This window comes from Podarcis erhardii, assembly GCF_964252035.2.
Source record: "Podarcis erhardii genome assembly, chromosome: 12".
Taxonomy (NCBI): domain Eukaryota; kingdom Metazoa; phylum Chordata; class Lepidosauria; order Squamata; family Lacertidae; genus Podarcis; species Podarcis erhardii.
Window position 1 is genome coordinate 50,358,932 of NC_138513.1, and position 23,727 is coordinate 50,382,658.

At 42.1% G+C, this 23,727-nt stretch overlaps 1 protein-coding gene across 7 annotated transcripts in view; it reads right to left on the reverse strand.

The window, feature by feature from the left end:
• The window catches only part of TPK1 (thiamin pyrophosphokinase 1), a 234,000-nt gene that overhangs the window by 154,973 nt on the left and 55,300 nt on the right, over positions 1-23,727 (reverse strand). Inside the window, exon 1 of one of the 7 annotated variants that reach the window (XM_081881809.1) lies at positions 3,806-3,938. The exons of 5 other annotated variants lie outside the window; for them this stretch is intronic. The gene's annotated coding sequence lies outside the window, so the exon portion shown is untranslated. Of the gene's footprint in view, positions 1-2,876; positions 2,902-3,805; positions 3,939-23,727 lie in introns of those variants that run through there. One more of the 7 variants, XM_081881810.1, reaches the window with a different exon arrangement.

Sequence of the window (23,727 nt, forward strand, 5' to 3'; positions counted from 1 at the left end):
TTGCAGGAGGCTACTATGCAAACTATGGATAGAAAACATATACTACAGCAAGCCGAATATTCTAGCCAGCACAGAATTGTTTTCTAGAATATATTTTCTAATTCATTGACAGGGTACATTCTACTCCATAGTTCACCTCACATATGCCTGTACATTTTTTCCCATCTATGGTCTTTATTGAGCTGGTACGCTCTTGCAGAGCACGTCAAAGGAGGCAATTTCTCCTTTCAGATCTCATTCAGTTCTCATATGCACATAGTTTGTTTCGATGCATGGCAGCGCACCCAGGACACATCATTAGTTTGTGAACGAATATGAGAACTAAATAGGCAGAACATGGAAAAAAGAACAGGTATATAAATAAAAAGGAAGGAAAGTAAAACGGGCAACTGGAGAAATACAAAGGAAGAGAACGTGCTTGAAATTGTCAACTTCCTCTTTAGAATAAATTAGCAGAATGCCTGTCACTACAACAGGCAAAATGTTTGTGAAAGTAAGGGACCTCATGTATGTGCCACTAACCCTTAAGAACCAGCGTCACCTTATCTGCACGGCTCTGTTTCAAGATTTGGTTCTTTGTCACATACAAGTGTGACAGAATCTTGGTAACAAGAGACAAAATTCAAACATTGCACAAATGTAAAAAACAAAACAAAATCCTGTGTCAAGGAATGAAATGTAATAGGAAGGCTTTCTATATTTTACATATACGGAGGAATATTCCAGGATCAATTTAGATTGCTTATGGTCTTGGCTTGCTGTTTATTTGGCCTCAGACTAAGCTCCTAGGATGGGATACAAAGAAGAAACATTTGTGTGTGGAGATAACGCAATGAAAGGCACTGAAACCTTGCTTCCTCAGAACACTGGAAGATCACGAAGAACCATGTTATTTGCATAGAGATGTCTGTTTTCTGTTTCTTCATCATGTTCAAGTGTTGGGAGAGTGGGATGGAGTGCTGAGTCCTGGCATGCACACAAAATCTCTCTAACAGCCCATCCACTCCACTGCAGGGTGGGCATCAATGGGCATCAAGACTTTCTTTACCACGCTTTGCCCTCATAGACTCACTGTTACCCAGTTCAGACAATCATTCCTGCCTTCCTAAACCATCGTTAGGGAAGCACTCCCTTCCCTTCACATTCTGGCTTTGTCATGAACCTCCTGACATGTATTAAACCAGATTCTCCAGTACATCTGAACTATTTAAGAATAATGTAGAAAATGTTTTAAGGGGAACTCAGATACAACTTTTATACTCTTAGGAAGGTCACTAGGAAAGTCAGACGTCAGCACTGGGCAATTATCTCTTCAGCTATCACAACCAACCTCTAAATACTGAATATGATAGGAAGATACCTTGAGTGTTGACAGGTCCTGGCAATTTCCTACTCATCAGATATTTTTGACATCTTGAGATTACTTCTACAAAGATTTTATAAATCTCAACATGATTTTCCTGATGGAGGATATTCTACTCCAATATTCTGATGGTCCTCTTTGTGGCATATTGGTTAAAGTGTGAGACTAGGATCTGGGAGCCTTGGGCTCAAATCGCCACACATATTTTTGCAGATATGAGAAAATGTATGGAATAAAGGACATTTTTCCTTGGACAAATTGTTATAAAGTAAGGTAGTGCATGGCACCTGTATTGATAAATAAAATAGATTACAACCACCCCAGCCTTGCATATAAGCACTAGCCTATTAGCCACAGACAAGACACAGAATTGAGTGCATAGAATTCCATGCAGCAGTGGGCTGGCTGGCAGAGGAGGGAGAGGGTGCCCCCCCCCCAGGCATAGAAAGGAAGGTATTTGCTACCAAAGGGACAGAGCTCTCCCTCCCTCTTCTGCCAAGCTCCTTTTGCAGACTTATTCAGACTTATTCCCAAGGCTGAAAAAGCTCACAACTTGCTATAAGTGTCAAAAGGGGGGAAGGGGCTCCTTTGCATGGAATGTTTCTTTGAAAAATTAATACATTATTTGGAAAATGTTTATGATATCCATTAGACCCCAAATCCACAAACCCATGGGAGAACTAACAGCTTTACAGCAGCTGGGATGCTGTGCAGTCCTTCTTTCCCTAAAAGAGTGATTAGACAAGAAATGGGATTTCGCACTTATAGAGAAATTTACATATTACAAAGGGCGAAGGAAAAATGATAAAATTGAGACGGATTTACTGTAAACTTGTTGCCATTTATTAATTCTGCAGAATGGTTTATACCACAACGGAGAGCCTGGTGCTTTAGTTACCGTAAGTGTTGCGGTCAGAAGATTTCAGTAATCTTGTCTAATTCACTTGCTTATAACAGCTGCCTTAAGGATGTAATCCTATACACATTTACCTGGGACCAACTACCACTGCACTCAATGTGATTTATGCTTGAGTAGATAAGTATAGGATTGCAATAAATGTCACTCCCTGCCGTTTAAATGAATTGTTAAAACAAAACACCCACCTCCACCATGAAGTTTACTAGATGAGTTTGGGCTGGTCTCCCTCTCTCAGCAGAACGTGCCTCCCAAGGCTATGTGAAGCTACAACAAAGGTGGGAGAACACTATTACACAATCATGAGCTCCTTGGGAAAATAATATAAACGGTTGATAAATAAGATTCTTATAAATTACTAACATTTTATCCTTCCTCCTGCGTGACCTTGCTCCCTTAACTCTTAAGGATGATTTCCAAACAACATGGAAACATGCAGCGATAAGCATAACAACTCTAGGCTTCACCCCACAGATTCTACTTGACATGGGGTGTGAACAAGCTAGAACAACCATTAAACAGAACACAGAAGACACAGAATGCCAAGCACAGCTAGCCAGGTCCCCAAAATTCTTAATCAGTGAAACCAGAAAATACCTCATCTCCCAGATGCCATATATAGCCAACCTTGAAATTCCCAAACAGCGAAGGGCTTTCCCTCTGGCCCGTTGCCAGGGCCTCCCTTCAGCCACCCAGGAAGGCTGCTGTCAGGCTTGGGGAATTCTTTCCTCCCCCGGCAGCATCAAGGATCAAGGAAGAAACATGAAAGTTTGGATCGGTAGTTTTTCTTCAGCAATCGTGGAGCAAGACCAAGAATCCAGTCCTTAACGCCACAGTGACGTTGCTCCTCGTCCAGCCTGTGGCCCTAGGGAGGGGCTCAGGAGTCCATTGTCATCGAGCTCTTTGCTCTCGAATTCTAACTGAGCGGCAGGTGCGCGGGGAGGGTGGCGCTTCTGTGCTCTCCAAGGACGCCTTTGCTGGCAGTTCTCCCCCTCCTTCTCCCAACACCTCATAACTGGGCAGCTCTGGGTTCTGCTGCAATTCAATCCTGTCTCCCTCTTCTCCTGAAGCCAGAGGAGAGGGAGGGGTGACCCCCAGCCCTCCTCTTCAGTCCAGTCCCTGACCCTGTGTGGGGAGAGGAAATGCCCGTGTGGCTCTGGGCAACTGGAAACAACGGAACATGCCCTTGATCACTGCCAATACCATAGATGTACGAATTAGGTTCATCTTTGCCTATACTACATAAATTCCTAGGTCGCACAGAACAACCTTATACCTCCCTGCTACTTCAAGATGAAAACCCAGATGTTACATGCTCAGTTGCTAGATTCTGCACCGCTAGGATCGCTATTCGTTGAAGGATGGTTTGCACCACAAACTAGGCCGAAACTGAAGGCCCAAAATGCAAGACTTGCGTTCCTTTATGTCCCGCCCTTATAGTCATATTTAACCATTTGTCCTTGTTTTTATCTTTTAAAGTTATGTATGGTATAATCACCTTTTAATCATTAGTTTTTATCCCTTACCTGTTTTAAGTCTTATGCGTTCAGTTTATCCATATGTTTTACTTTATGCTGGTCTGTGAACAAAATTAAGCTTGATACTGATACTGATACCAAAATGTTGGACAACTGAGGCACGGCTTCCAATTGGCTGCAGAAGCTTCCTGCACTCAAGCAGAAGCTGCTCGGATGTTTGGCTTTGGAAAAACGTTCGAAAACCGGAACACTTACTTCCAGGTTTTCGCTGTTCAGCAGCCAAAACATTTCAAAATGGAGGCATTTGGGAACCAAGTCTTGACTGTACTGATACTAATGTTTTATGTATGCACCCTATATATACCAATGGCTTTGCTAAGCTGTGCAGATACAGAATAAAATGGCCAAATTTCACCTTCTAGCCTTCACAAAAGAAATTACATATTGTTAAAGACTGATGCTGCATCTTCCTATTACTGTGATTCTGGCACCTCTCTTTAAGGGCAAGACTACACTACAAATATAAACCAATTTTGGAACTATTCAACTGGCATTTACTGGCCAAAGGCGCTGGGCACTGAAATACGGCTGAAGATTTCTAACAAACAATTCTCAAGCTTATTTTTTCAATGGCAGTTAAAGAAAACTGAGCCCGGTTTCAATATATGTGTGAGGAAGATAAAATTCCTTCTCTGGTAGTCTCAATCAACCCAAGGCAAAGAAATCCAATCAGTAGTCTAAATGGAGAATTTCATGCAGGCAAAGAAACATCATCAAAAGCCAATCTACACATTATGAAGAATTAATTGTAGCTTTCTATATTGTACTATTCTGTGAGTGGGGATCTCTCCAATTCCTTGCAAGTAATAAACTAGCAAATCAAGGAGAAAGATTTAGAGTGGCCCTCTCCATGATATCTGAGCTTATGATATGCAGGATTTTGTTTTACTATAGGGCCAGTGAAAAATAGGGCACACGCTTGTAATCTGAAGAATTTCACCACCTAGTCTGCCACCTCATTCTGCATAATGTTTAGATCAGCTCTTAAGTGTTATCATTTCCTTGCAGGCTCAAAAGTTCAGCTCAGTAAGGAAACAATTATTCAAAGCTCTGTGAAGTCAAGCTTAAACTATCCCAACCCTCTCTGCCAGTTCAGAAACTGCTTATTTCAATTACTCTGTAGATTGGTTCCATTTGAAAATGGTAAATTTAAAGATTCCTCATGGACAACTGCTAATCTGTGACTATCTAATACATGGCTGTATGCTTTTGCCTTCCAGGCATATTCAACATTGATATGTTCTCACTGCCTTGGATCCACAATCCAACTGTGTTAAATACTGAGGAGAGCTTTCCTTCCTCTTCTGGGGTCTTCAAATTGTACCATCATTACTCATTAAGTAAAATATATTTGGAATACCCCAGGCTGCTATGCAATGGAGCTACAAGAAACTCACTCGAAGAATATTGGTGCCTACAACCATACATCCCTATGCATTCTGCTGTAAGAATTATAATGAAGTATAACTAGTACTGCACCAGGGTGTGTGTGTGTGTGTGTGTGTGAGAGAGAGAGAGAGAGAGAGAGAGGGGTGTCTTATAATTTTCCCCTTGCCCATTTACCTTTTTCAAATACTATTCACAGCCTGGTCACAGCAGCTGCAACATGTTGATTCTTGCAGAAGCAATCTCAGCCAATCACAAATTGCAGCCAAACAGTTCTGTCCATGGGAAGACATACTGAGTCCAAGTCCAAGTCAGGGTAGGAGCCATTATTCCTATTCTGGATAGTCTTTTTTTAAAACAAACACACACACACAGAGAGAGAGAGAGAGAGAGAGAGAGAGCGTGCGCGCACAATGGCTCAGTTTGCACACTATGCTAAGCCAAACCATGGCTTCATGTGAATGAGCAGACTGCTGGAGAGAATATTTATTTACTAATATCCCACGTTTCTCCCAGTACAGGTCCCAAAGCAGCTCACAATGACAAGAAAAGAAAAGAAAATGTACAACACCCACCCCCAGAAGACCCTGCTGCACCAGCCAGTAGAGGCCAAAGGCCTGTCTAACTAAAAAAGGCATTTGCTTGCCAGCAAAAGGAAAGCAGAATGGGTGGGGGCAGCCCACCCTCCCATGAAAGGGAAAATCACAACCACTTTGGTCCTCCCTGTTGCTCCACTGCCGTGATTTAGCTCTCTCCAGACAAACCAAGAGCTGCAGCCAAGGGCTATCATGAGGTCTGCAGTTCAAAGTTTATTAGTAGAGCACTAAACCACAGCTTTGGGTTCAGACAACACACTAAACCAAACCATGGCAGCTCAGCACTGCCATGGCAAAATAACTGGGCAAGTGGCTGCCATCTCCTCTATGAGGGCCTCATGTTTATTGCTCATGCTAAGCAATCCATGGTTTGGCTTAGCATTCCATGCAATCAAGGACAGTGTCATGCTGCCAGATCCAATGGCATCACCAAGTCAAATCAGAAGGCAGTGCTTCCTAGCCTCAATCAGAGTGGACAGTTTTCGTCATTTTGTCACCCACAAATTGCTGCTACTGAGAGAATGTGTATCACAGGGTAAGGATTTTCTTGAAATGTCCTGCCTCTCCCCAAAAAAACCAACCTGGACCCTGTGATCACAATCTGAGGCCCTTCCACAAGTGCTCCGGAGGGTGGCAACACAAGAATGGGCTTTTTCTGTGGTGGCTCCCCACTTGTGGAATGCTCTCCTCAGGGAGGCACGCCTGGTGCCTTCATTACTGCAAACCGCCCTGCCATCTTCAGATGAAGTGTGGTATATAAATTTAATAAATATTTCAGGACATTCCTAATTATGCAGCTCAATGACATGATATTTGTAAAACTCCTCTAGCAATTTGGAAGGAAGGAAGACATCATGCCCGTCAGAAGCAACAAGCCTGTTATGAAATTCATCACATAAAATCATTACAATCAACTGTGGAGCATGCTCCTTAATGCCTACAGCAGAGAATTTGCTCAAAGACCATGAACAATTAATCATGCTGGTTGTCAATGGATAATAACAACCCTGCCTATTCTTGAACACCAGCATCTTGTGAATTAAACATCCTGGGAGAAGCAGTGTGGCTGGTTTTACGGTCACTTCACTCTACATAGCGCCGGTGTTTGCTGCAGCTGAGGCTGCCATTACGTTACCCTGGTGTATTTATTGCACTAATCAGGAAGGCAAGCCATGCATCTCCGAATATGGAATGGGCAGGTGACTGCGGTAAACAAGGTTTCCTTGATCTGTTACTCCCTGCAGGATCTGGCATGCAGCACCTAATTCACATTAGCATTTATTGTTCAGTAAACAAACACCTTATCTCTCTATGGGCTTCTCTCAAATATTTGAGACTAGCTCCTTTTTATATTTCTGGTAAACAGTCTATATTTCTGATGTAATAAATACAAATGCTATATTCCCATCTTTGTAAAAGCTTTTTTTTAAAGCCACAATTCTCAATCTATCACTGTTTCCCATGACAGAGAATAAGAGTTTTAAAAATTTGGTTGAACAGCTGCCCTTTCTGCCTAAGAACTTCTTTTCCTTGGTGCTCTTTCAGCAAATCAAAATCAATAGCTGGGGTGAAGGAGGTGGGCAAGTCCTTATTTATTCTTCCCCTAGACTCCTGGAGGCTCGCATGTATTGCAGCAATGAAGAATGGCAGCACTCCCCTTTACCTGCAATTTATTAGTTATTTATAGTTTTTCTGAAAAAGCGAAAAGGGTACATAGGTTTCTTTCTGTTTATACATTTTTGGATTATGGTGAAGTAGAAACTGCTGGTGTCCTTTCCAGTTATTTATTTATATATTTCATTTGTGTGCTACTCAATCATTAATACAAGGAGCAATATGCATTTTAGCCGCACAACCGTCCTGTGCGGTAAGCTAGACAAATAGGCAGAGATGCCCAAGGCCATTCAGTGAGCTTCATACCTGAGATGGTCTGAAAACTAGGTTTACACACCTAACTCCAATTCACTATCCAATACACCAGGGATTAGTCATACTTTCCATCCTCTGGGACTACTTGAGACAGCTGGAGATTACCAAGTGCAGGTGGGAGATGGAGGCAGAGTGTGGCATAATGAGCTGGAAGTTTTCTAGTGACAGCTCATTCATCTTTGGAAATGGCTACACTATGTACCACAGCTTTTTCCTTGCAGCAAGCAGTTCCACAGTTTAGCTTTTCTCAAGCTAAGTACAGGTGTATGTCTCCAGGTTATTGTGACATTTTAGGCAGAATTTGCTGGTCCTCTAATCGGGGTAAACACTTTTCTATTTCTCCTCTCCCACTCCCCACGTGCCTCTTAAAAGTATTTTTACCCATCTCCTGTAACTTCTTCTCCCATTCTCCTTTCATGCTCAACATGTACTTTGCCCAGCCTGCTAGTTTCTTTCATTCGTCCACCTCCTTTCACTGTCTCTTACCCCTGCCTTTCTATTCCTAGTTTATTTACTTTTAAAATACTAATAGTAGTGGTAGGATTGGCCACAGTAGTAATCCACAGCAGCCCATCTCACATTCTATTTTCCTTCAGCATCTCTGGCTCCTTCCCCTCAGAGGAGGGAAACCAGCTAGGAACAAGTAAAACACCAACTAGGAAGAATTAGAGTGGAGAACACAATGCAGAGCTTTCAGCCTTTCCTTCTACAGTACCAAAATGTCTTGGGCTGACCATAGCTCCTTCTCTTCCCCCCACTGCCCCAGTTTAAACAGCTTATTTTGCCACAACACAGAATTTAGGGCTTTTTGAAAAACAGGTGCAGAAATCTGATTTTTACCATTTTTAGCACCAAAACTACACAAACATGTTTTGAGGCCAATCTACAAATTATGTGGGGGAAAATTCAGGTTTGTCGCTGACTATATACAGAGACATGCAGCTAATTCTCGTTCTCCACCAAACATACATTTGTGATACATATTACAAAACCCACATTTGTCTCCTTCACCTGTTATGTGGGCAGATACAAACAACAATTACGCGTTTGAAGCAGGTCTTGTGATTTTTTTACATGGCTCCCTCAGTCTCCATGGGGCACAGATACTGAATGGAGAATGGGAGCTATAAGCTCTGGCAGGTGTCTGAAAAGCCAGCAATCAGGTGCTATCACAATCCAATATGAAGGGGCGAGAGAAAAAGTGGAAAGAAAGAAAGAAAGAAAGAAAGAAAGAAAGAAAGAAAGAAAGAAAAAGAAAGAAAGATCTGGTCGTGATCTATGGGACCTGCCAAGAATATTATCCTATTCCTGAGCAGAAGAACAGGTGTGAGTTAGTGAAGCCTGACAGGATTTGCAGGGCATCCATCCATCAGCTCCCGCTGCAGCTGGTCCAGTGGATGAGAGGCAGTGAGATGCAACAATATCTGATAGGCTATGGAAATAGTATGTCGGGATTTGCATCACTTGGTCAAGGACTAGTTTTATCATAAGGTAACTCCTTAGGCAACAGTTTCTGGGGGGCAGCATATTCATTTATTTAGTATTTTAAAAACCTTTCTAGGCCACCTTTCCCTTCAACAAAACATTCAAGGCACTTTGCAAAAATAATAGTAAACTCAATCATCATTAAATGAATCTAGCTAAAATTGCACCCTTGAACAGCAATAATGCTAAAATCCTTCTAACATATGCAGTGTTTGTTTTTCAAACGGGGAGTAATTCAAACGTTTTTCTCATTCACTTGCAAGCAGTGTTATTTTTCTAGAAAAAGAGGTACTGGAACTGATCCTTAACACCTCCTCGTTCTCTTAGAATGGCAATGGTGCCACCTGAGAGGTGCTGGAACTGAGTTCCGGCTGGAAAAAAGCCCTGCTTGCAAGCTTGCATGCATGCACACACCACTTACTGTCTGAATCACTGAGAACTACTCCTAGGATTCTGCTGGTTGTGTAGCTCTGTTTTATTAGGTCAGGTGCCAAAAGGGTCAATCTAAAAACTAATAAGAAGAGCAACAATGCCCACTGTCGAGTCAGGTTGCTAAATGATGGTGGCATGCCTTCCTGCTGGCTGACTTGGCAAAGCTTTTCTGTAACAGCAGTGGGTAATGCCTGGGTGGTAAGAGGAATTTTAAACATCCATTGGTACATTCTACTAAGCAGGGCATTGGAGGAGGTGCTAATTGCAGTCATTAAAATCTGCTGATATTGCAAGAGCAACCAAAACAATGAAGGCCTTGCAATTTCATACCTACTTGGGGGGGGGGGCAGAATACATTAAGGAAATCATAGTCATCCCAAGAAATAACAAAGAAATTATGAGTGGAACACATTAAACATAATTAAAAGGAACCTGCTTGTGATTATTAAGGCTTGATGGAGATATTGTAATGGAATCGTTAATAAAATGCTTTATAACATTCATCAACTTGTTCTGTCTGAAATGTGTTTTTGATAACCCAGCAGTAACATCTCATGAACAGTATTAGGCTTCTACTCTATATTAAACGAGAATTCAATTACTGTATGATACACTATGTGTAGCCCCGCTGAGATTATTTTCCATCCTGGATGACAAACAGTGTTATTTTTCTATTACTAAAATAAGTTATCTGTTTCAAGGGAAGAAAACACATTTACAACGTAAGAGCTAACTGTACTTTTATGGGAAATGAAACCAAGGGAATTTTTGTCAACAGTGTAGCTTGCATTTTCCTTTATTAATTTGCTCAGCATTTATCCGGTCAAAGGAGGTTGTGCTTTGAAAAGTTTTGAATCCTTTTTGTTTCGTCAAAACTCCGGAGTGGCCTTTGGCATCCACAATGGATTCTACAATCCACTACAGTCACGTACAGTTTGGGACATCAGAGACCTCTGACCAAACGAAAGGAAGCCTGGAGAAACCTCATGGAGCTCTTTCAGGCTACATAACGCCTCCTCTCCTCTATATGATAACAATTTGTGATCAGCATGCTAGACGCTTCCAGGCACAGGATGCAAGTATCCTGAACCCACAACCAGGCTACACGGCACCCGCTTCTCGGGTGTTTCAGAAGTAGGTCTGCAGGGTACTGAAAACATCAGACCTGGAATCTACTCCGCATACGCTGCTGCCCCATGGTTCCAGGATACAGTGGTACCTCAGGTTACAGACGCTTCAGGTTACGGACTCCGCTAACCCAGAAATAGTACCTCGGGTTAAGAACTTTGCTTCAGGATGAGAACAGAAATTGTGCTCCGGCGGCCCCATTAGCTAAAGTGGTACCTCAGGTTAAGAACAGTTTCAGGTTAAGAACGGACCTCCAGAACGAATTATCTCGGTATATGCTATATTCATGTTGGAACAGAAGTTTTCCACCAATTCCACACAGATATTAAAGAAAGTCATAACATTTAGTCCAAACACTCCGATTCTTAGATCTCTAACAAACTTCAAAGGCCATAATCCAAATTACCATCCAATGGAAGTTAGATGCTTTAAATAATTTCAATATTCTCACATGATTCTATTTTCATTTTAATCCATAAATATAATTCTGTTCTCTTTTTCTCTTCTTGTTTTTTCTCTGTTTGTTATCATTTAGGGGTAAAGGTAAAGGTAAAGGTACCCCTACCCATACGGGCCAGTCGTGTCCAACTCTAGGGTTGTGCGCCCATCTCACTTAAGAGGCTGGGGGCCAGCGCTGTCCGGAGACACTTCTGGGTCACGTGGCCAGCGTGACGAAGCTGTTCTGGCGAGCCGGCACCAGCGCAGCACACGGAAACGCCGTTTACCTTCCCGCTATAAAGCGGTACCTATTTATCTACTTGCACTTAGGGGTGCTTTCAAACTGCTAGGTGGGCAGGAGCTGGGACCGAAAGACGGGAGCTCACCCCGCTGCGGGGATTCAAACCGCCAACCATGTGATTGGCAAGCCCTAGGGGCTGAGGTTTTACCCACAGCGCCACCCGCGTCCCATCATTTAGGGGTAAGGCTTGCCAAATCATTTATACAGTGGTACCTCTAGTTATGAACTTAATTTGTTCCAGAGGTCCGTTCTTAACCTGAAACTGTTCTTAACTAGAGGCCTGCTTTCGCTAATGGGGCCTCTTGCTGCTGCTGCGCCGCCGGCACACGATTTCCATTCTCATTCTGGGGGAAAGTTCTCAACTTGAGGTAACTCTTCCAGGTTAGTGGGGTTTGTAACCTGAAGCGTTTGTAACCTGAGGCACCACTGTATAGCAAATATAGTATAATTTAAAAAGGGTAAAGGCTCCCCTCCCCCCGCACATACCTATTCTTCAATGAAGGATATTTTATTTCCAGTTCGAAATGTTGCAACCCAGTAGCTGATTCACTTGGCAGTATGTAATCTTGTCTCCTTCATCCTGCACATGTCTGTAAATTAGAGCCAATTTCATCCTAATAAACAGAAGAACCTCTGCTCTTAATGGCTGCATTGCGGGGTTACCAATATGAGAAGCGCTTTTACACTCAGTGTCTCCTGCCTCTTGGGTTCCATACCAGAGTGAGAGCCATTCATCAAGATGATCTGCGAGTGGAGCTCATTCGCCCTGGGCCCTGGGGGGGAACTTGCAAGGACAATTACTTCCAAATCATCCTTGTTTATTCTCTGCAAACGATCTCCGCTACCGTGGGAGCTGCATTCATTAAGGCAGGAAGCACTGGAAATCCCTACAATACAAAGTCTAACACCAAGGCCACATTCAGATAGCACTTTAATTCTGGGCATGTCTTTACCTTTCCATAATGCAAAAGGAAATTAATTTAAAGGTAGGAGTATGGATGAGTTTTCACAATCCAGTTACACTAATATTGTAGTTAAGTTATTTTAATTGTTTTTAATTTGTTATTACACTTTTATTGTGTATTTTGCCAAAGAGCTCAGGACATCCTACTTCCTTTATTCCCATGGCCACCTTGTGGGCAGTTTGAAGTCCATATCGTGATATCAGTTTCATAATTTTTAAACCTGGCAGTATATCAGAAATCATGATGTGTGCTTGTGGGTTCTTTGCAAAACTCACCATGTGGGGAAAACCGAGAAGCCAGCCAATGTTTCTCTTGATTCCTGCAGCTCCTGTTAACTCTGCCGGCTCAGTTCCCCCCTGCCTCATGAAGGGGCCAGTGAATCACAAGAGCAGGCGCTGGCAAAAATCAGGATGCAGGAAAAACCGTGAAACCAGCCAATGCCTCTACATAGCTCCATCCTTATTTCAGTCATTATGATATATCAGTATATCGCAATGTTTAACTGGTGATATATCATGATGTTGAAAACCAGGTATCGCCCAGCCCTACTTGTGAGGTACCGTATTTTTCCTTCTATAACACGCAGATTTTTTCTCCTAAAAAGGAAGGGGAAATGTCTGTGCGTGTTATTGAGCGAATGTGTGGTCCCTGGAGCCAAATGGTGCAAGGGGAGGCAAAAAAAAGCAGGCAAAAATCAAATTGTGCGTCTCCTAGAAGGGAAACCTGAAAAGAGGAAGCGGCTGCTTTCCTGCATTCTGCCTCAGGGTCTTACTGCCCACCCACCTGTTTCCTTGCTGTTTTTGCTCAAACGGAACAAAGAGCAGGGAAAGCCCCTCCCCTCCAGGCAAGAAGAGGGGAAAGCAGAGTGAAAACATGCAGGGGAGAGAGAGAGAGAGAGAGAGAGCGCACGCGAGCTGGCTGGCTTGGGAGGGTAGGTGAGGGAAAACTTTTGCCTTCCTTTCCTCCCTCCCGTTATACCCCTCTCCTGCATTCTTAGCCAGCTGCTTCTCTGCACACCCCTCTCCTGCTCCTTGTCCGTTCTGTGTTTTTCCTTCCCTCCCCACTTAAAATGTGGTTAAAAAGCATGGATCCACATGGATCCTCAGGATCTTTGCATTGGGTCACCCCAAATTCACCATCAGAGCACATAGCATGTCCATGGCTACAGCCTGCCCCCCCAAAACCACGCACCCACTGTTGCCTGGGGCTGCAATGGTGCAAAAACGTGGTTAAAAAGCATGGATCTACACGGATCCTCAGGATCTTTGCATTCAGTCACCCCAAATTCACCATCAGATCACATAGCATGTCCATGGTTACAGCCTGCCCCCCAAAAATCACGCACCCACTGTTGCCTGGGGCTGCAATGGTGCAAAAACGTGGTTAAAAAGCATGGATCTACACGGATCCTCAGGATCTTTGCATTGGGTCAGCCCAAATTCACCATCAGAGCTCATAGCATGTCCATGGCTACAGCCTGCCCCCCAAAAATCACGCACCCACTGTTGCCTGGGGCTGCAATGGTGCAAAAACGTGGTTACAAAGCATGGATCCACAGGGATTCTCAGGATCTTTGCATTGGGTCACCCCAAATTCACCATCAGATCACATGTCTGTGGCCACAGCATGAAGCACAAAAATGATACATCCACTGTTTCATTCAGAATGTTTTTTCCCTTGTTTTCCTCCTCTAAAAACGATGTGCGTGTTATGGTCAGGTGCGTGTTATAGAGCGAAAAATACGGTACGTTGGACTGAGAGGCAGCAGCTGATCCAAATTCAATGAAAGAGCGTCATGGCCTTGCACAAATCTGAACCAAGCTCTTATTTGGCAATGCATGCCAAATAGTGGGAAAGGGCATTGAAACATAGCCATAAAGTTGTATTTTAGCTGAGTGCTAGTTGTTCTCCTGCTTTTGCCTCAGGTATCTTAAACATGGTGGCACTTGCTTCTTGGTTACTCGTTTTTCTTATGGTACAGTGACGAATTTGTAGAGCAGCTGTACAGTGACGAATTTGTAGAGCAGCTCAGGAGAAGAAGGCTAGAGTCTGATGAGGTGAATCACAAGTTAGACTTAAGAGTTTTGTTTCACTATATCTACTTACCTTGTCCCTGTATTTCTTTCTTTATTCTTCTTTGTAAATAAATTTCACTAATATTATGTTGTAACAATATGTTACCAAAATCATTATACATAGAACATTCTTGCTATGCATGCAAAAAATGGAAAACACTTTATGGATGCTGGACCAGAAAAGCTGAACTAGAAGGATTTATTTTTTTCTTATTTCAACTCTGTTGCAGTTTGCCATCCAAAAGGAGTATGTTCAATCATACTTTGCTAAACAAAGATCTAAACTAAACTGCGTAGAGATCAGAACTAATTTCTTTTATTACTTTTGTATTTATCATATTTTTCTAATTTAGTTATTATCTTAGATTATATACCTTGATCACTGTTGCAGTATACCTTTAATAAAAATTGAACTTCTATAGCATGTTCATGTTTGATTGTTTTTAAAACATACTATTGTGATGGGAGTTGGTTATGCAAAAATATTTTATATTAATAATCTTGACATCAAGCAATATGTATTACTGATTTAGAAATGAATACTTTTGTTTCTTTCAATTGTGTCTTTAAACCTGCCACAAAGAGGGAGAAGGTAGAAAAGAAAGAAGGGTGTAATTTGCCTTTTATTCCATGTCCAATTAATCAATAATCTACACACATAAAAAGCTAGATGCCAGCCTAGCCGACTCTAATTTTAAGTATGCAGGGAGGCTTTTCAGATGGACGGGAGGAATTTAATCACAGGTGCTTCTTCCTGCAGTGTGAAATGACAAGAGTTGAAAAAAAGGTCTCACCTGCGCTTTGTGAGAACTAGGCCATCAATATTGCACGCGAACCATCCTCAAGATTAGAGCAAACTCCTAACTAGCATATGAGATCACTATCTCACTGTAAACAATCCTATTCCCGTTAAGGCAATAAAAAGCAGATGTTGAGCATTCAATTCATGCCTGATTTCACCTCAGCTTATAATTATCCTTATATTATTTCATGCAAATATTTTTTGTAAAACTCCTGATTATTTAAGTCAGAGTAATAAAGAGATGATACTTCATCATAATTCTAAATTAAAGGTGGCATTAGCATAATAACCACACAAAGAGAGTCTCAGTACACAATTCTATGTGCTTTTAATGTGCTAAGGATGACCATTAAACTCCACTTTCCTCTGACACTTGTGAGTTATGTGGTAATCCCAAACACATGAAAATAAATTGTTTATTCCACAACCACTTCCTCCTCCTGCAAGCTCTATATTTATGGCAGCTGTAACTCTGCTTCCCATAAAGAGCAACAGTGAACATACTGCAGATGTAGCAGAGTCAGCATTAACTAATGAAAAAATTAATCAGAGAATGAAGGACAAAGCTACTAGGAAAGTTTAAAAGAAAGCATTCACTATCACACAAAACTGCACTCTACATTTCCTTTGGGGTCCATTTGTAAACCTTCCTCAAAGACCTCTGAATTTTAAGTAATATTAGAAGAAGTAATTAGAATTAGGGGGTTAGAAAAAACACAGAATGAGGCACGCAGGTTCATGGAATAAGAACCATATTTAACTCCAAAAGCAGACAGACAGCACTGCCACCGATTGCACAGAATGAAAGAAGCCAGCCTATCTGGAAACCAAGGCCACCATCTTGGTCTCTGGGGTGACCTCATGACCAGCAGGACTAGGGGTGGTTCTGAGAGTGTCCCAGCCAGGACGGTCTACAGCAGGGATGGGCAAGCTCCTGTCTCCAGAGGTTGCTGGACTACAATTTCCATCAACCCCAGCTAGCATGGCCATTGTACTCCAACAATGCTTTAAGGACCAGAGATTCCCCATTCCTTCTTCCTTTAACCAGCATAGGGACGGATAAAATAATGGGTCTATCACAATAAATCAGGGATGGGAAATACAGTGTTGGACTCCTATCAGCCCCAGCTAGGATGACAAGAGCTGTATGGCCACAGGTTCGCCATCTATTCCTAATACAAACTATCTTTACTGACAAATGTATCAAATATTGGGCCCGTGACCAGAATTTTTGTTTTGAGGGGTCCAGGGGTGGGTGGGGGGAAGAGAGATGAAAAAACACTGAGAAAATAAATCCCAAAAGCCTAATATGAACCTTCCCAAATACTAAGATCTATATACAGTGTAATGCTGTACAGTTACACAAGAATAAGGTCCATGGAATCCCCCTTGGAGTGGGATTTACCTCTGAGGGAAAACGCAGAGGACTGCACTATCTGAGACTGTGCAGCCTTCAGGTCCTTGCCACCTTCAGAGGTGAGGTGAGGTGAACAGTGACCAGAAACTCTGCAGGGATGCTCACCTGGAGCAGAGTCAGGTATCTTGGCTGCTGAGAACAGGATTCTGGACTATATATGCCTTTGGCCTGACTCTGCGTGGCTGTTATGTCCTCATCTTCTAGCATGCTAAAAAATCATCATTATTTTATTTTATTTGCCTGGACATTTTAGGTATTTTAATTATCCTGGTTTTTACTAATGTTTATGTTGTTTAACTGCTGCTGAGCACCTCTTGTTGTTTTTACTGATCTTTGCATTTTATGGAAAATGCATAGGGATCCTTTTGGGCAAAAGATACAAGATATAAATACATTTTAAAAACTAATGACTTTTTAAAAAGGGCTTAAGCTAGTTATCCCTGCTTTAAATGGCAGAGTGAAAAGGCTACAGTTACCTTTTTGAATGAAAGCTGAACAGTGAACACGTACCGGGGTGGAGAAAGGGGGCTGGCCCCCCAAGAAGCTTCCCAGTGCACAGCAGACTTCAAAATAGGTTTCTGAACAATTCTGCTTAGTGCATTCATTTAGCTGAATGGAAGTTCAAGAATGGGAATTTCTGCCATTTGAAATATCTCGTCCCTTTCTAGGATGGGCCAGATGTTTTCTGGCTTTGCTCAGGCTGGAAACAGGATTTACCTGACCCCCTCTCCTCTGCCAGCACCCCCCCCCCACTTCCCAAGCCATCCCCATCCCCATTTGACAGTGGAGGAAACTGCAAAAGATGCAGCGCAGTGCCCTTCCTAAGCTGGGAATTGCATTCCTGAGCATTTCTAGGGTGGAACAGTCTTTCCTGCATGAGGATCGTGAGACCGGCAGCCTTTTCTGCCTCCTGAATTGAATCACAGCACTACTGAATATTATGTCTCAGTCAGAAGCTATGTTCAAGGCATCACCAGCGGCAGACTCCAGAGTATCGGGCTTTTAGCCATAGGGATACTCTTTCACAAGTTCTAAATAATTGTTCCATATAATCATAGCTATTCAATATTCTTTCTGGGGTTTTTTTATTTAGGGTTGTAAGCCTGACCCACACAAACAACAAATCTCAGGAGGTTTTTTCACTTCTGCAGGCTTGCCCACTTTTATTTACAGAAATGTCTGAATTCTACCCATTTCTACAAATATACAGTGGTAACTCGGGTTAAGTACTTAATTCGTTCCAGAGGTCCATTCTTAACCTGAAACTGCTCTTAACCTGAAGCACCACTTTAGCTAATGGGGCCTCCTGCTGCTGCCGTGCTGCCAGAGCACGATTTCTGTTCTCATCCTGAAGCAAATTTCTTAACCTGAGGTACTATTTCTGGGTTAGCGGAGTCTGTAACCTGAAGCGTATGTAACCCGAGGTACCACTGTAGTCTACATGATAATCTTTCCAGATGCGATATACAAAGATCCCATCATTATTCATGGGCAAGTCAAAAAGATTAGCTCTTCATCAACACTTTGTCATTTAAGGAAACTAGAAGTCATCACTGAGAGGCAAATTTCATGACCACCAGTAGAGCAAGAAAACAATATTGATAGTCACTGCTGTGTGTGCTGAGGGAATACTGCTAACATGAAGGTGGTCACGTGAGAGATGCCAGTATACACAAGCACTGGTGTGTGCTGAACTTGGTTGTTTGCAAGGTTGCACCAAAGCTCAGGTCACCCACAGCTGGTGTAGTTCCTTCAGCTGCTACCATGCTAGGAGGTGGTAGTGAACATCAGATCTAAATAACAGACCTTCAGCCCAACCCCCCCCCCCCAAATACTGATCAGCTCCTTGGTTTCTGGGAGATCATCAAAGATTATAGATTGACTAGCTTTCCATTTTTGTGGATCCTCCACATACAGTCAAGTGTTCATCCTGCTAACTTTAGCTGATCCAGTCAACCAATGACCAACAAAGTAAGTCTGAAACTTATGTGGAGGTTACGTTCCAGGGACAGGGTCCAAAGCCAAAATACTGTATAATCAAAACACATTGGTTTCAGTGGCAGGTGGGATTGCCAAAGTCATTTCCCTGAGAACCCTGTCCCCTTTCCACCACCCTTTTTTTGCCACATGCATAAAGCCGAATGTGCACAAGTTAAATGCACGTAAGTTGCAGGCTTACTGCAACTCATTGTTATACAGGAAGATTGGTCCTCTCAAGGACATTAACATTATTTTTTCTATCTCTATACTTCCACCTAGACTTCAATTCACGCTCATAAGTGCTTATTGCTTCATATATTACTGTGTCCAAAATAAAATTGCTTGCAAATAAACTCTGCAGAGCTCTTCAGAAGAAAAACACGATTAAGTTTTAATATATATTTAAGATTGTTAACTTGCTTAAATGTAAGATGAAACCTGCCTTGTATTTTGTGTAAATTTACACTGGAAGCAAGGAAACAATATTGATTGCCACTACTGCATCGCTTTAGCGAAAACTGTGCAATTTGAAAAAGATTACAGTTTTGCTGAATGGAGAATCTTATGTTAGTTTACCTATATTCCTGCTAATGTATAATAGAAAGATATTCAAAATGATTATATTACTATGCAAATAAAGAATACTCCCCAATGCAGTTAAAATAAACAAAAATAATCCAGTAAGAACAAAAATGTAACCTGTTTTTAAAATCAACTGTGATGACTTAGCTTTCTAAGATCATCAGTTAATAATGTTTTATACAAATTGGTAAAAATTAGGGAGAAAGGGAGGCAAGTACCAATCGACATCACCATCATGTTGAACATGTGGAAATGCCTTAGCTTACAATGAACACAGGAATTCTGAAACTCGTGGACAGTAATAATATTTTCCCCATTGAAAAACATAAGCTCTCTTTCTCCTAAAAACATCATATATAATATATGCAGCTCTTAGCACAAAAAGAAACATAAAAGAAGGCTTCTGTTATTAGTTTATGTAATAATTGGTTATATTTTGAAATACTAAGTGCATTGTCCAGAGGAGGGCAACCAAAATGGTCAAAGGCCTGGAAACGATGCCTTATGAGGAACGGCTAAGGGAGCTGGGCATGTTTAGCCTGGAGAAGAGGAGGTTAAGGGGTGATATGATAGCCATGTTCAAATATATAAAAGGATGTCACATAGAGGAGGGAGAAAGGTTGTTTTCTGCTGCTCCAGAGAAGCGGACACGGAGCAATGGTTCCAAACTACAAGAAAAAAGATTCCACCTAAACATTAGGAAGAACTTCCTGACAGTAAGAGCTGTTCGACAGTGGAATTTGCTGCCGAGGAGTGTGGTGGAGTCTCCTTCTTTGGAGGTCTTTAAGCAGAGGCTTGACAACCATATGTCAGGAGTGCTCTGATGGTGTTTCCTGCTTGGCAGGGGGTTGGACTCGATGGCCCTTGTGGTCTCTTCCAACTCTATGATTCTATGATTGTAAAAAATATTTTCTAGTCATTTCAACCAAAAAACAACACACCCAAAGCAAGGAGCCACTGATTTCTAGTAACAATTATACATCTCTGAATTATTCGAAAAGCAGAAACACCAAGCCTAAGGAAATACAGACAAACTTTGGGCAGGAAATTTTTAGAAAGGTAAACATACATACTGTTTGTGTATGTGTGTGTGCTATTACTTTATCTAAAATAGAAGGACTGAAAGTTATTACCAAATTTTATAAAGAAACCAGCTTGCAGTAATTTTGCCTCTGCCCCTGATCACTCACACACCTATCAACATGATTCACCCTGAAAAGAAATAACAAACTGATATAATAACATACTTCTTACCTTCAGTAGAGATGACATTAGAGAAAGAGAATTGCAGCCTAGAGAAGTTTCAGGCCTTTGTAACTTATCCCAACAATATCAAAATAAGCTCCAATAAACAAGAGGGGAAGACTTCAGAAAAATAGAAGCAGACATCAGAACACTCAAAGCATCCTTGGAAGGCACAGCCCATTGAATGATTCCTGCTACTCCCCAGAGGAGGAGGAGGAGATGAGGGGTGGTGGTAGGGGAGTCCCTACTGAGGGGAACAGAGGCAGCAGTGTTGGGGGGGGGAACAGGATGTCCCTGGAGGTATGAGGTCTTCTGGGTGCAAAGATTCACAAAGCGACGGAGAAGTTGCCAAGTCTTATAAAGCCCACTGACCACCCCTTCTTTGATTCATGAGGGTACAAATAATACTGCCACACATAGCAAGGGACTATGAGACACGACAGGGAGCTGAAGAGACTTGGGGCACAGGTAGTCTTTTCAACCCTCCTTCCTGTTGAAGATCACGGCCCAAGAAGAGAGAGATAAACCACTGGCTGCGCAGGTGTCGTCATCAGGAAGGATTTAGCTTCTTGGATCATGGCCTCTGCTTCCTTGAGGCAGGACTTCTGGCGAGAGATGGGCTGCACCTCACAGCAGTTGGCAAGAATGTGTTTGCCAAGAGTCTTGAGAATCTGATCAGGAGAACTTCAAACTAGATCTTGAGGGGGAGGGACAAAACAATACAAATGACAAAAGAGACCTGAACTGGGGGCCACAGCTTCATTGATGCACAGGAAACTGAGGTGGTGCTCCAGAAACCTGCTAAAGAGCAAGAAACTACAGGAAGGAAGCAGCTGCAAATCTAGAGACAGATGTCTCTGGATCGAAGTGCAAGAGCGGGTAGATTTGGCCCCCTCCTATTTACATCATCTCCAAAAATACTGGGAGATGCCAGGTCCCCCTCCCCCCTCTATATACCAAAACTAGTATATGGAGGCAAGTGAACTATTTATTTGTGTGTGTGTGTGGACGTAACAAGACTATTTAAAATGGCTCCACAAAAAATCCTCCATAAACACAACATTGCCCCAGTGTGTCTTGGATTTCCTTTTTCTGAAAATACTGTACAAAATTCACATTAAAACACTTTCTGAAGACAGTCTACTTCTAACCAGGAAGGGAGAAACACAGCAAGGGAAGAGAAAATATTGTAGAAAAGCATTTACGGAATATCTGCATAAAGATAATGAAAAGACGGCGAACTTTGACATCAATCAGCTATAGCCATTAAGAAGGACTATAACAAAGATGGAGATAAAGGAAGATATGATGGGAATCCATGCAGAAAGTATTTATAGAATGGTACAAAGCCCATAAAGATATTGTATACAGTACATGAATTTCAAGATGGATGTGTATCAACAAGTGGATATGCTTTCTGAACATGCTGTTCCAAAAGAGATAACAAATAAAGGATTAATGACATTTATTGTTAGGACAAGAGCAGGAGGCGGGGAAAGAAGATTTGCCTTTGGTTAAAACAATAAAGAAAGAAAGCAGCCATTCAATTACACAATATCCAATACAATGGTACAAAACTAAACATTTGTACACATTGATAACCGTAATAAATATAACACTAACATAAATTTGAGAGACGAAAAGCTCTGAGCAAATGTCACTTTCACCACTCCTAAATAACAGAACACGAGAAAGCCCAACAAAATCTACTTCACCAGCTCCTCTCAGGGCATGTGTTGCGTGAAGGCACCACAAAGGGCACTCTGGCCAGACCTTAAGTTGCTCTCCACTGTCTTTCCTTTTCAGTCTACAAAGCGAAGCCTTCACAGCTGCAGGTGGACTCCAAATGATGGGCCTGTTGAATTACTAATGTTTTACTGATACAGAAGAATGGGCTTGTATAGATGAGCTACTGATTTTCCTGTTTTTCTTTCTTTGGTTCACAGTTATTATTACAGTGGATTCTGTTATTTTACTTCTAAGGCTCTGTGAGGACGCAGGCGGTTCAAATTGTCTTATGCCACTAGAACAAAAGAGTTTCCAAGCATTTTAGATAAAGTGCATAAAATGCTTTCACATACTTAGATAAAAATGCAAAACTGGGATTTTATTTGGTTTAATTGGTTCTAATTAACAGAACACTATATAGCTACACTACTTGCACTTATTTTTTTCAGTTTTATTATTAAAACATTTTAAGCCTCCCAGGCTTAAAAGGTTCACAGAAATGTAAAATTCATTTGAAGCAAAAATACAAGATACCAATGGGATGCCAGCATCGTTGAGACTACGTACAGATTAACAGAATCATATAATTGTAGATGTGAAAAGGAACATGAGGATCAAACCCCCTGCAGCGCCAACATGGAGCTCAAACCCTGAGATTAAAGGTCTCCTGCTCTACTGACTGAGCTACTGGTTTAAAATGCAGTGAGGAAATCTCCCCCCACCACAGTATGTTTCAAGCTGCATTTCTACATTAATGTACAAACCAGAGAGTGGATGTCTTCACCCCATGTGCACTGCAAGATTTGTTCTTCCATGCCTGCGATGCTGCCCCCCCCAATCCTGTTCCATGAAGCTGTTATCTTCACATGCTCAACGGCTGCCTCAGATGTACGCACATCGGCTTAACAACAGAGCAACTTTTCAAATTGGACAGAAGCTCATTTTGAAGGAAACAGGAGCATTTTTCAAGAAACTATGGAATACATATAGACTGTGGCTAACACCGTGTGTACTCAGCTTTGAACACCAGGAGTGGGAGCACACTGGAGCTGGAATAAAGGGTAAATTGGACACAGCCTGTGTTTGCCACAACCCTGCCAGCCTCCGCTGGTCCCCTGCAAGGCCCTGCTGCCCCTTACAATATTCCAGCTTTTGTTCCCAGTTAGACCCAAGGCAGCCCCTACCCACAATCCATCAGGGGTTCTGTGAGCTGGAACACCTGCTGCAACCTAGCGACTGATGTAGCTTGCTCACTACTAAAATATACTTAATCAGGAACTGTCAATGTCTCAGAGTGGTTTGCTAAAGCACTACGGAACACGCCTTATTAAGTGATTAATGCACAACTCTGAAAAGCTGTGAGGTGAGGCAGCCTCGTGGATTCTGCTCACTAAGAAACACCTTGGAAACCCTTCTGTGAA